The sequence below is a fragment of the Loxodonta africana genome, chromosome 1, assembly GCF_030014295.1.
Source record: "Loxodonta africana isolate mLoxAfr1 chromosome 1, mLoxAfr1.hap2, whole genome shotgun sequence".
In the NCBI taxonomy this organism is placed as follows: domain Eukaryota; kingdom Metazoa; phylum Chordata; class Mammalia; order Proboscidea; family Elephantidae; genus Loxodonta; species Loxodonta africana.
Genome location: NC_087342.1, coordinates 82,983,837 through 82,995,292, shown reverse-complemented (window position 1 = coordinate 82,995,292; position 11,456 = coordinate 82,983,837). Strand labels below are relative to the sequence as shown.

Sequence of the window (11,456 nt, the reverse complement as noted above, 5' to 3'; positions counted from 1 at the left end):
CCGCAAGGGGGCGCTATTACACCTGCGCGTGCTCTCCGCTCTCTTCCCAGTTCGAGTCTTGCAGGGTCTCATCGCTTAGCCGGCGACCGGTCGCCGGCGTCCGCTGAGGACTGTGCCTACGACAGGCACTAGCAGATCTGCTTTTTCTTTTTCTCTCTTCTCTCCTCACCTAGACCTAAAATGGTTTCTATTTTTGTTTCCCCGCATTATGCTTTGTAGCTTTCTGGCAGCCCTTTAAAGCAGCGAGAGAAAAGGAATAGACACAGTGAAGACACTACAGAAAATGTTTCTAACCGGCTTTTTCCTGATGGCTGCAAGGAAGTGATTACAGGCTTCCCAGGAGCGGAAAGATTCCAGGATCGCCAATAGGAACTTTCGGTCTAAAATGCAGTTTACTCTTTTTCTAGCAAAACACCGCGCAAGACCTAGATTTTCAATTTCAGAAACGGAAATTATATAGAACAGATTTCTGTCTTGTGGCTAGTGATCAGCCTTGGGTATTTTCCCTAATCACTTGCTCCTCAAGGGGGTGTAGCTCAGTGGTAGAGCGCGTGCTTAGCATGCACGAGGCCCCGGGTTCAATCCCCGGCACCTCCATTTTTAGTCTCTTCCGCCATTTTGCTCAGTTTTTCCTTTTGATTTGTATTTGTTTTTTCACTGCTTCACTCTTTCTCTTAGTTAAACAGAAAGTAAACCTATCTATTTAACAATGATTTGCCTGTGTTATTTCTGCCCCATTAGGACCCAGAAGACAAAGACCCCATTCATTCAACAGCTCTCCAACCTCAGATAACAAAGTATCAGCAAATTGACAAGCCCGTTCATCTTTGGTTCTATTTTGCAGTGCGGTATATTAATAAACCAGGAAAGAACATTTAAGAATTGAAAAATGTAACAAAAGAAAAACACAAGGCCCTCACGCAATTTTTGTTAGTTTCTTCTGCTTTCTGAACTGTGTGGTCGGCCATGATCGGACTGGAGGCTGAACAAGATAAAACGCGGAGCCTTCCAAACTGGGCAGTTGAAAAATTAATTTTCATCAAAGAATGTAACGCCATCACACTTACGTCGGAATAGCTCCATTGGGAAGAGCATTCGGCTGAAGATCTCAAAGTTCACGAATTGATTTCCAGGTTTGTTTTGTCTTCACTGTTACACGAGAACAGGCCTTTCCCAGCTGCTGATTTCCAGCAATAATTTGACCTAATACAGCTGCGTCCTCTATCGGAAAGGAATTTTCCAGACCATTGTAGTTCAGCGGTAGATCGCCTTCTTTCCATGCATGAGGCAAGGGATTCGACTCCTGGTACTTCGAAGTCTTCTTTAAAGTCCTTAGGTGGTGCAATCTGTCAGTCGGAGTGGACTAGACCGCAACGAGTTTGGTTTTTTGTTGTCGTTGTTGTTGTAGGTGGTGCAGACGGTTTGCACTGGACTACTAGCCTAAAGATTGGCGGTTCCAACCACAGCAGAAGAAACGCCTGACAATCTGCTTACATTAAGATTACAGCCAAGAAAACCCTACTCTGTGACACATGGGGTCGCCATGAGTTAGAATAGACCCCGGAGCAACAGGTTTGGTTTTTGATCAGTGTGGTCCTTGGACCAGAAGAGTTGTCCTTGGACCAGGAAAGAGCTTGTTAAGAAATGCAGAATCTCAGCTCCACTCCAGACCTCCTGGACAGGATGTTAACAGGATTTCCAAGAGATTCCTTTGCACTTTAAAATTGGTGGAGAAGCGCTGGGTTAAGTGCTATGATGTAAATTAAGAAGACAAAATTAAGAGGATATATACTATAATACAAATATTTGGCTAGATTTTGATTTTTTATCATTTCCTGTTCTAATGTAGAATGTAGAAAAATAATGGTAAAATATTTAAGTTTTTGAACTTTTTTGTTATTACTGAGCCTGTTTCTCATCCATTGTAACATGGTATTAATATTTTTAATCAACATACATGATTAAATTTGGTGTGAAGTTTTCTTTTTTACAAAGACTGCTACCTTCCAATGTGAACTTGGAAGTTTGTATCTTTGTCTCTGCTCTGCAACAGTTTAAATAGGATAGAATCTTGTAATCATTTTAAAACTCTTAACTGTCTCCCCCTCACCAGATACTCTCAGATCTTCAGAAACTCTTGTATTAATCCCTTCCACTTTGTGTTCTAAACCCTGTGTTAGGTTTTGAAGATCCAACACCCCTATAAAATTTGATGCTAGTGTGGACTAAAACAAAAGACTTTTTCAGGTTCTGGATTTACTTCTCCAAAGAAAGAGTCACAGCTAGTGCTCAGAAGCCAGGTTTCCTTTGGTGGAGGAAATGGGTCATTTTCTATTCTTTTGAATATTATAGTTTCACAGTTTCTGTTTAACACTTATATCCGGATACTCTGTCTAGAGAAAATTATCCATATGGCGTTCAAACTGCAAAAGGAAAATAATAAAAAAGAATACCATGGAATTACTACCATTTTTTCTCTACTGTATTAGGACTCAAGCCCAAGTGGAAATATTTATTTCCCTTTCAGCCATAGGCTTCTCCAGGGAGGTCTACCTCTGTATTTAAGAGAAAAAAGATAGGTGCAAAAGCCAAGAGCTTAGAGTGAGAAAGCCACAGGAAATTCAGGATGAAGATTGCGAAAAATACATGCCAATGAAAACGAATAACATGACAGACTGAAGAGCCTCCCTGAGAGCAAGCAGTGACTAACTTTGGCCCAGGAAAAGAGTGACTTATTTTAAGATACATTGTAGACCAGATTTGGAAATTTAACCATGTGTTATTTTGGGATTCTACTCTTCAACAAAAAGAGCCCTGGTAGTGCAGCAATTAAATGCTCAGCTATTAACAGAAAGGTCTGCAGTTGGAACCCACCAGCCGCTCTGTGGGAGAAAGATGTGACAGTCTGCTTCCAGAAAGATTTACAGCCTTGAAAACTGTCTTAGGCATCTAGGGCTGCTGCTATAACAGAAATACAACAAGTGGATGGCTTCAACAAACAGAAGTTTATTCTCTCACAGTCTAGTAGGCTAGACAGGCTGCCAGCTCCAGGGAAAGGCTATCTCTCTCTGCTGGCTCTGGGGGAAGGTCGTTGTCATCAATCTTCTCTTGGTCTAGGAGCTTCTCTGCGTAGGAACTCGAGGCCAAAGGATGCACTCTGCTCCTGGCGCTGCTTTCTTGGTGGTTTGAGGTCCCCAACTCTCTGCTCTCTTCTCTCTCCTATCATCTCTTATAAAATAAAAGGTGATGAGGCCACATCCCAGGAAAACTCCCTCTGTATCAGATCAGGGATGTCACCTGAGTAAGGGTGTTACATTCTACCCTAATCCTCTTCAACACAATCCAATCTTGCCTGATTAACCACAGGCCAAGATTAGGATTTACAACACATAGGGAAGTTACAGCAATCACAAAATGGAGGACAACCACACAATACTGGGAATCATGGCCTAACCAAGTTGACACATATTTTGGGGGATCACAATTAAATCTATGAAAAAAAACCCTATGGGGTAGTTCTACTCTGTCCTATAGGGTCGTTACGAGTCAGAATTCAATTCCACAGCAATGGATTTTGGATTCTTCAACAAGCTCCTCTTTTGTTTAGCTCTCTCAGGGAGAGACTAAATATTGAGGAACTGCTGAGAGGAAAGGGAATCTCACTGCTGTGTGTGAGAGCCTGTATGAATGTGTGAGAGGTGGCATTTGGATGGGACCACTCGCTGCACAAGAATGTGGAAGCAGACACTTTTATCCATTAGGACATGCAGTCACTCTGACTTAAAGGGTGATGCATTTCCTCCTTTTTTTTTTTTTTTTTTTTTTAAGACATAATAAATTGAAGGATTACTGCTAATTCAGGAACCAAACCCAAACCAAACCCATTTCGGTCAACTCTGCCCCACAGAGTTTGGAGGAACAGCTGGTGGATTCAAACTGCCGACCTTTGATTGGCAGACAAGCTCTACCCGCTATGCCACCATGGCTCTAATTCAGGAATAGTTCTGTCATATTTGATTATGGTGGGAGATTTAGGGCAATTCCCTATATAAAACTAAACTTCCCTGTCCATGTCAACAAATCGAGGCCAACCAAGATTATGTAGATGAGATGCTGTAAAGATGAAAGAAAATCATTAGTGTGAATTCAAATCTTAGAGCATTACATAAAATCTCTTTACATGAAAACCATGATTCCACCCTTTTATTCTCTCAGCTTCTTCAAAATGATACCCAGTCAGTTACAGTCTTCTCTCTGGTCCTAGATGCATTAGAAATGCACTTCATACATCTGCAGGTTTCCTCAATAAGAGAGTACATTGAGTATGAATAAGTTTTATCACCTGAGATAAATGGTTAATTCATCAGAAGAATTCATATATTTGGAACTCATCCTACTACTTCCCCATTATTAAATATTTATTAATGCTGTCTGGACACCATCAAGTCCAAATGTCATCACAAAAAGTAATAAAACAAAACAAAAAGTAATAAACAATTCTTGGTGTGTTCAGTGCACCCGGGAACAAACAGAAAAAAACAAACTCTGGTAATCTCTCTGGTATCCAGTTTTCTCTGGGTGCAATTTAGAGGATAATTACTCAATGATTCTGGAGCATTCACAATTGTGGTTTCACACCTCCAAACCACCTAGATAATTGCCACTCATCCTCTCAGCACTTATACACACCCCTACACCAGAGCTTGCAGTTTTGTGGGCCACACTTCTCTAGTGCTCAATTTCAGTAAAACTTGCCATTTATCAGTTTCCTCTTATCCTATTCTACCAGCCCCAGGAGTCAACTGAGAGAGAAAGTCTTCTGAACCAGTCAGGTTCTCCCAATTTCAAAAGAGGTTTAATAATATACTTACTAATACAGGAGACAAAGACATATAGATAGACAAAGGTGAATGAGGAAGAGATAACATCTACTAGGAGTCTGGCACTATGAAATGAAACTCTGGATCTTCCATGAAAGTTTCAAGGCCATGGCAGTAACCTGTGTGAACACAGGGTTCAAGATCAGCTGAGGAAGAAGTTCACTTTTTTGGTTTTCACAAATATCATTAAATGAATTCCTGATATTAAATTTCCAAAGGACACTTTTCAGTTCTCATCCTACTCATTATATATATGCCTACTGAATACTCCCACCCCTAAGTATTCTGACCAGAGCACTGGGCTGAGTTCTTGCGCTAGGTCTCTAAATCCTGCGTCTAGCTATTAGTTTACTTTTATAATCTCACTCTGCCCTCCATCCCTAAATCAACTGCTCAGTTCATACCTTGAGCAATGAGCATTACTCTCCTGGATTTTTCCACCAACCTACTCAGTTGCCTTCACGCAGCAATAAAAGGGAATAAAGCTGACTCTCAGTAGCAAATTGCTGAGCCAATCACATGCGGTTTTTATTCTCACTCGGGCTTTTCCCATCAAAGTCTTGCCCTTAATATTCTTGTGAACAAACAGCAAATAGCAAGAAGTGTTTTTCAGGGAAAAGCTGAATTTCAATAGCCTTGCCTTGCAGAGTTAGACACTTTTGGAGTTAAAAAAAAATCGCCTAAACAGGGACTTGAACTCTAGCATAATAACAAGGACTGGATCTTTAGCAGTTCAATCATCAAGGCTTAACAAAAAAGTTTAACCGAGTCAATTTTCCATTGCATGTTTCTTATACTATGAATTTCATCTTAAGCTTTATTTGCTATTCCCTACAGTTACTTGAAGTCCTCTATTTTAAAGCAACTATAAATCCTACTTCTATTCCCAACACTGCTGGAACAACACAGGAATAAGGAACCCCAGAATACACAGACATTAAATTTCCTCAAGGACCTCTAGAGTCTCGTATCCTGCAAGGGGGTGTAGCTCAGTGGTAGAGCGCGTGCTTCGCATGTACGAGGCCCCGGGTTCAACTCCCGGTACCTCCAGCTCATATTTTCTTGTATTTCATAAATCGGTGAAACCACCAAAGGCGGCTGGTAGAACAGAAGGAAGAGGGGAGTGGAAAAAAAGAAAATAATCTGCTTCCAAAGTACATTAATTTCCTGTGACTGCTGTAACAAATTACCACAGTTTTCTGGTTTAGGAGAAGAGGAATTTATTCTCTCACAGTTCTTTAGACCAGAAATAGGAAGTCACATTACTGGACAAAATCAAGGTGTTGGCAAGGCCAAGCTCTTTCTGGAGGCTCTAGGGGAGAATCCCTTCCTTTCCTCTTCCAACTTCTTCTGACTGCCAGCATTCTTCCAATCTCTGCCTCCGTGGTCACAATGTCTTTGTGTATGTGAAATCTCCCTCTGCCTCTCTCTTAAAGACTCCTGTGACAGCATTTAGGGGCAACCCAGATAATCCAGGATAATCTCTCCATCTCAAGATCCTTAACCAAATTACACATGCGAAGACTTTTTTTTTCCATAAAAGGTAACATCTACAGGTTTCAGGGATTGGGACCTGATATCTTTGGGAGTCATTATTCAACAACGTTCAGCCTACTACACATAGGCTCTCCTCATATCAAAACAAGTGTGTCACGCCCATATTAACAAACCCTTCATCTTGGCTTCTATTTTCCACTATGATTGGAAGAAGGAAAAATAGAGAAAGAAGAAAAAACAAGAGGCCCAGGGAAAAAAATTCTTTAGTCTCCTTTGTTTGCTCTGAAATTCTTAAGACAAGGAACCCATTGTCCCCCAACTGATTTCTCTACCCATCCCCTCTCTCCACCGCCAGAAGTTTGGTCTAACAATAAGAGGGCACTGGATTCTAGGTAAATGAGTGGGTGGATGCTAGATCACAAAATGATGGCTATCAGGGAGCTAGAGTCCTGCCAAACATAAAAGTCGAAAACAAAAACCAAAACCCTGCTTTAAACGGATTAGATAATCTACACATGCTGAATTTCTATTTCATACAGTTCAACTTATATTTTATTACTCATCCAATTTTTCCATATTTTTAAATCTCTAAATAAAAATTGTGCCTGGAAGCATCAGCTAACATTAAACATGCCACTATGAAGAAGTGATACACACACACATATATATGGTATGTGTGTTCAAATGGAAATTTCTACCTACTCCCCCCCCCGAAAAAAACCAAAAAGTGAGCAGTGCACAGATGTCTAGGACCTTTTGGCTGTACTGGAAGAACAGCTATTTCCTCTGCTGTTTCCCAGCTATCCAATCACATCTGCTTTGTATTTTCCAGGCATAAAATAATAACCCTGCTACGTAGAGCTTAAGATTTGTTTGCCATTCTTTTCGTCTTCAGTGATGGCAACGTACTGTGTAAAACACTTACTTGAATCAGCTCTCTCTTTTTTCCCCATCTGGTTATATTATTCTTTTAGAATAGTTAAGATTTATTTGTTTCCATGCGCATTCAGTTTTAGAGTATTTTCACACACATTTGAGTCAGTTTTATTTATTTAGAAAGTTATATTCAGAGAAGTTGCAAGAGAATGTTATCCAAGGACTCACCCATGTGATGGAATGGAATGGAAGAGGTTCCCGGCAATTTGGTGGAAGACCATCTCGACCATAAACAATACCTTTCTAGCATTAAGGTACCCTTCCCTTGGTGTATCCGTGCCTGAGAGAATGCACTATAAAGAACTTAGAAACAGCGGCATTGAACGTAAGGTGATTTTATCCTGATGACTTAGCCCTCAAAGAAATGTAGACCAGGTTTGCGTTCGACAGGGGGGTATAGCTCAGTGGTAGAGCGCGTGCTTAGCATGCACGAGGTCCTGGGTTCAATCCCCAGTACTTCCATTTTCTTTTCCCTTCCTTGCAAAGCACGCCCGGGACTCCACTTGCCAAAACGCCACCAGGGTTTCCAAAGACCTGGAGTACAGTCTGTGTAGTTTCAGCCCAGTTGCCCATTCTTCTGGAACGATTCTACTCCTCTTTATAAGTACTTTAAATTCTTCACCCGGAGAATAATAATAACCTAGATGAATCAATGTGAATTTGATCATACAATCCAGAATATGAACTAAAAAAGATTTTTGTTTTGTGTTTTGATGTAAACCATGAGGAAATTTTGTAGAGGGAGCCCTTGTAGAGGAAGGCTTGGAGGCGAGAGAAGGGGTGTTTTCTCCGTGGTAAAGGGGGGATTGATTATGGTAGAAGACGTGCCAGAAGCCAAGAGACCTGGAGGTCTTTCATAATGTATCGTCCCCTTTTCTCTTCTCTCCAAAAGCTGCAACTATCTGCCTTCTATCAGTCTGGCACAGGCCATCCCTAAGCAGCCAATTTTGAGTTCACCTCCTTGTTTGCGATCAGCTGCTATCCTAAAGGTAGGCGGTTTGAACCCACCGCAGCACCGCCAAGAAAAGGCCTGGCGATTTGCCTCCGTAAACTTCACAGCCAAGAAACCCCTATGGAGCAGTTCTACTCTGTAACACATGGGGTCGCCATCGGAATAGTCTTGAGGCACCAGGTACTTGACGTGTGAGGGACTCATCTGTATTGCCTCTGTCCTATACTGGGACTCAGGAGAAGGCGGCTGAGCATGTGGTTATCACCGATTGTACCACGACTCTGGCTTTCCCTGGTCACAATCCCTCTTTGGAGGAGAAAAGGAGCCAGGTAGAGTTTCTTCTGAAGAAAGTTGGGTTTCAGTAGGCTTCTTTCTAATAGTTAGAAATAAGTCGTGGCGTAAACAAACGGGAACTGTCTTTTTCATTTTTTTGCATTTCAAGGAAAACCTGGTTACTATGACGCTTCCCCCGTCGCTGTGGTGCTCAGTCTCAAAGCTGCCGGCCGATCCTGCTTCCACCTCAGCACAGCTCCCAGTCCCACCACATCCACGAATGCAAATCGGGAAATCCCTGCAGCGACCACGGAAGCTACAAAACCGGCGACATCTGGTCTGCAGACAACAAAATTCAACCTCACTTGCGCCTTCCACAGAGCTCAGCCTGTCTACCTGGCAGTGGAAAGAGCAGCAAGCCGCTCGCAAAGCCAGGAACCGCACCCTCTTCTGGGTCAAGACTGCTTCTTGTAGGAGAAAAGGGGTTTCTCTCTTCCGGCACACGTGGAGGAAGAGCCGGAAAAAAAAAAAAAAAAAGAAGCTTGCACTTACCCTTCCACCCCACCCATCCAAATCCTCGTCAGTTTGAGGATGCATTTCTTGTCCTCTTCCTCTCTCTCCTTTTTCTCCTTCTCTTCCTTCATTTCACCCCACCTCTATGAACATTGGGAAGACTAACGCTGCTATGAACACGCCTTTCAAGGGCGATAAGCGTGCATTTTTTCTTGGGTCTAAATGTAGCCATGGAGTTTCAGGGTGGTAGGTTGTGTTTTGTTTTAGACGGTATTTCCAAATAGCGTACCAGTGTGGATGTACCAGTTGGCAGTCTCATCAGCAATGTATCAAAGTTTCAGTTGTTTCCTCTCCTCAGCAACACTTGATATTGTCATTTCTTTTAGGTTAAGCAATTCTAGTGAAAAATTTTTTTCACTAGGGTAGTATTATTTCACTGTTTTTGATTTGCGTCTTCCTGATAGCTGATGATGTCCAACACCTTTTAAAAATTGCTGATTGGCCATTTGGGAATACTTTTTTGTGAAGTACATGTTTAACCTTTGCTCTTTCTCACTGAGTTTTCAATCTTTTTCTTAGAGTTTTGTAGAAGTTCATATATTCCACATACAGGTCGTTTGTCAAATATAAGTTTTGAAATAGCTTCTCACAGGCTGAGACGAATCCCTTCTTAAGGAGAAAACAAAACAACAAACAAACAAAAAAAAATATTGCTGTAGGGTCGATTCCTACTCAGAGTAATTCCATGTGTTGCAGAGCAGAGCTGCTCCACAGGGTTTTCTTGGCTGTAATCTTTAGAGAAGCGAATTATCAGGCCTTTAATCCCTGGTGTCACTGGGTGGGTTCAAATTGCCAACCTTTAGGTATTATACAAGGTTTGCACCCAGAAGGTCCTTCTTAAGGAGAAGGGGGCTTGAAAAACTTTGTCAGAAGAGAAAAAAGAAAAGGTAGAGAGAGGGAAAAGAGTTGAAAATACAAGTTTTATTGGCGATCTTTCCTGGTGATTGTGGAAAAAATGGCCCCTGGTGGTTTCCAGGGGAGGGAAGTTTGATTGATGGGATGAAATGTCCAAGAAGCAGAAACAATATTTGATCTACCATTCACTTACGTATTTCCTGGTGTAGCAGTGCAAGAGAATATAGTTTAGAGGTTTAATAAATAGTGAGATTTGAAACAATGGAGTTTCTTTCTGGCCAAATATCAGATCTGCGAAGACCCCTTAGAAATACTGCTAATATTTCAGGGAGGACCTTCATGACCTTTCTGTTCTGAGAGAGGTGTGGCTCAATGGGAATGTGTCCTTTCCTTGACGGGGTTCGAAACCATACAATTCATCTGCTTTTTACAATTCTCAACATTTTCGTTCTTTTCTCTTTTGAAAACACGTTTTGCGCACTCCTGTGGAAATAAACACTTTATTCGATGGATTGACTTTAAATGTTTCCGTTTCTACTCCGAATCAAGAAGCCCAACCACCACGTAAATTTGCTCAATAGTTCTCTGTGCCCCTTTCCAGTGTCATTGAAGAGCAAGACAGAAAAAGAAGGACTGAAAGAAGAAAGAACAGGCTCAATCATTTGGAATTCCCTTGGTTTTCCCAGCAACGTGTGGAGCGTAGAACAGCCGCAGGTTACCAAGCAGAAAAGCTTCTTCCTGCTTTACCTATTCCTCCGCTTCCTTGCCCTCCTACTCTACCAACCCATCCACGGTCTCCAAAATTGGATCGCACTTTTCAGACATGGATGGCAACAGAGACCATGTAATTTTGGGTGAGCGAGTAGATAATATTAAATAAATTAAGATTAAATATTTAAGAACACACGAGCCTTGTAAATAAAAAGGTAGAATAATATTTTGGAGGAATGACTAAAAGCTGTGTTTCCACACAGCCGAAATAGCTCAGTTGGGAGAGCGTTAGACTGAAGATCTAAAGGTCCCTGGTTCAATCCCGGGTTTCGGCAATTTCTTTTATGTTTGCGTGATATTATCACTCTTTTTTCTTGGATAATAGTTGCATCCCAAGACTGTAGGGCTGTAATAGAGCTGAGTGTAGCACATTCATTCAACGGAGAACTATGTTAAAAAAAAAAAGATATATGTATTTCTATATATCTTACTACACTTTTTACTGATTCTAGCAAATCCAACCAGGTTGTGTACATACATGTTTTTATCATCCTCTCCTTTGTTTACATATTCCTGCGATGTTCCATGAAGTGTTAACCGACTTTTTGCATATTTTATTTAACAAAAACCAAACAAACAAACTGAAATTCAGGTAAGGAGCTCTGGTGCCGAAATGGCTAAGCGCTAGGCTGCTAACCTAAAGGTCAGCGGTTCAACCTATCCAGCCCCTTGGGCGGGAGGAAGAACTGGCGATCTGCTCCCATAAAGATTGAAAAAAC

General features: G+C 41.5%; 4 non-coding genes across 4 annotated transcripts; all 4 read left to right on the top strand.

The window, feature by feature from the left end:
* The first annotated feature begins 525 nt into the window (after positions 1-525).
* Positions 526-597, top strand: TRNAA-AGC (transfer RNA alanine (anticodon AGC)). Its single transcript has one exon. It is a non-coding gene; the product is annotated as a tRNA-Ala (tRNA).
* Positions 598-5,858: 5,261 nt separating this feature from the next.
* On the top strand, positions 5,859-5,930 carry TRNAA-CGC (transfer RNA alanine (anticodon CGC)). The gene has a single exon. It is a non-coding gene; the product is annotated as a tRNA-Ala (tRNA).
* A 1,773-nt stretch (positions 5,931-7,703) lies between these two features.
* TRNAA-AGC (transfer RNA alanine (anticodon AGC)) lies at positions 7,704-7,775 on the top strand. The gene has a single exon. It is a non-coding gene; the product is annotated as a tRNA-Ala (tRNA).
* Positions 7,776-10,939: 3,164 nt separating this feature from the next.
* TRNAF-GAA (transfer RNA phenylalanine (anticodon GAA)) lies at positions 10,940-11,012 on the top strand. Its single transcript has one exon. It is a non-coding gene; the product is annotated as a tRNA-Phe (tRNA).
* The last annotated feature ends 444 nt before the right edge of the window (positions 11,013-11,456 follow it).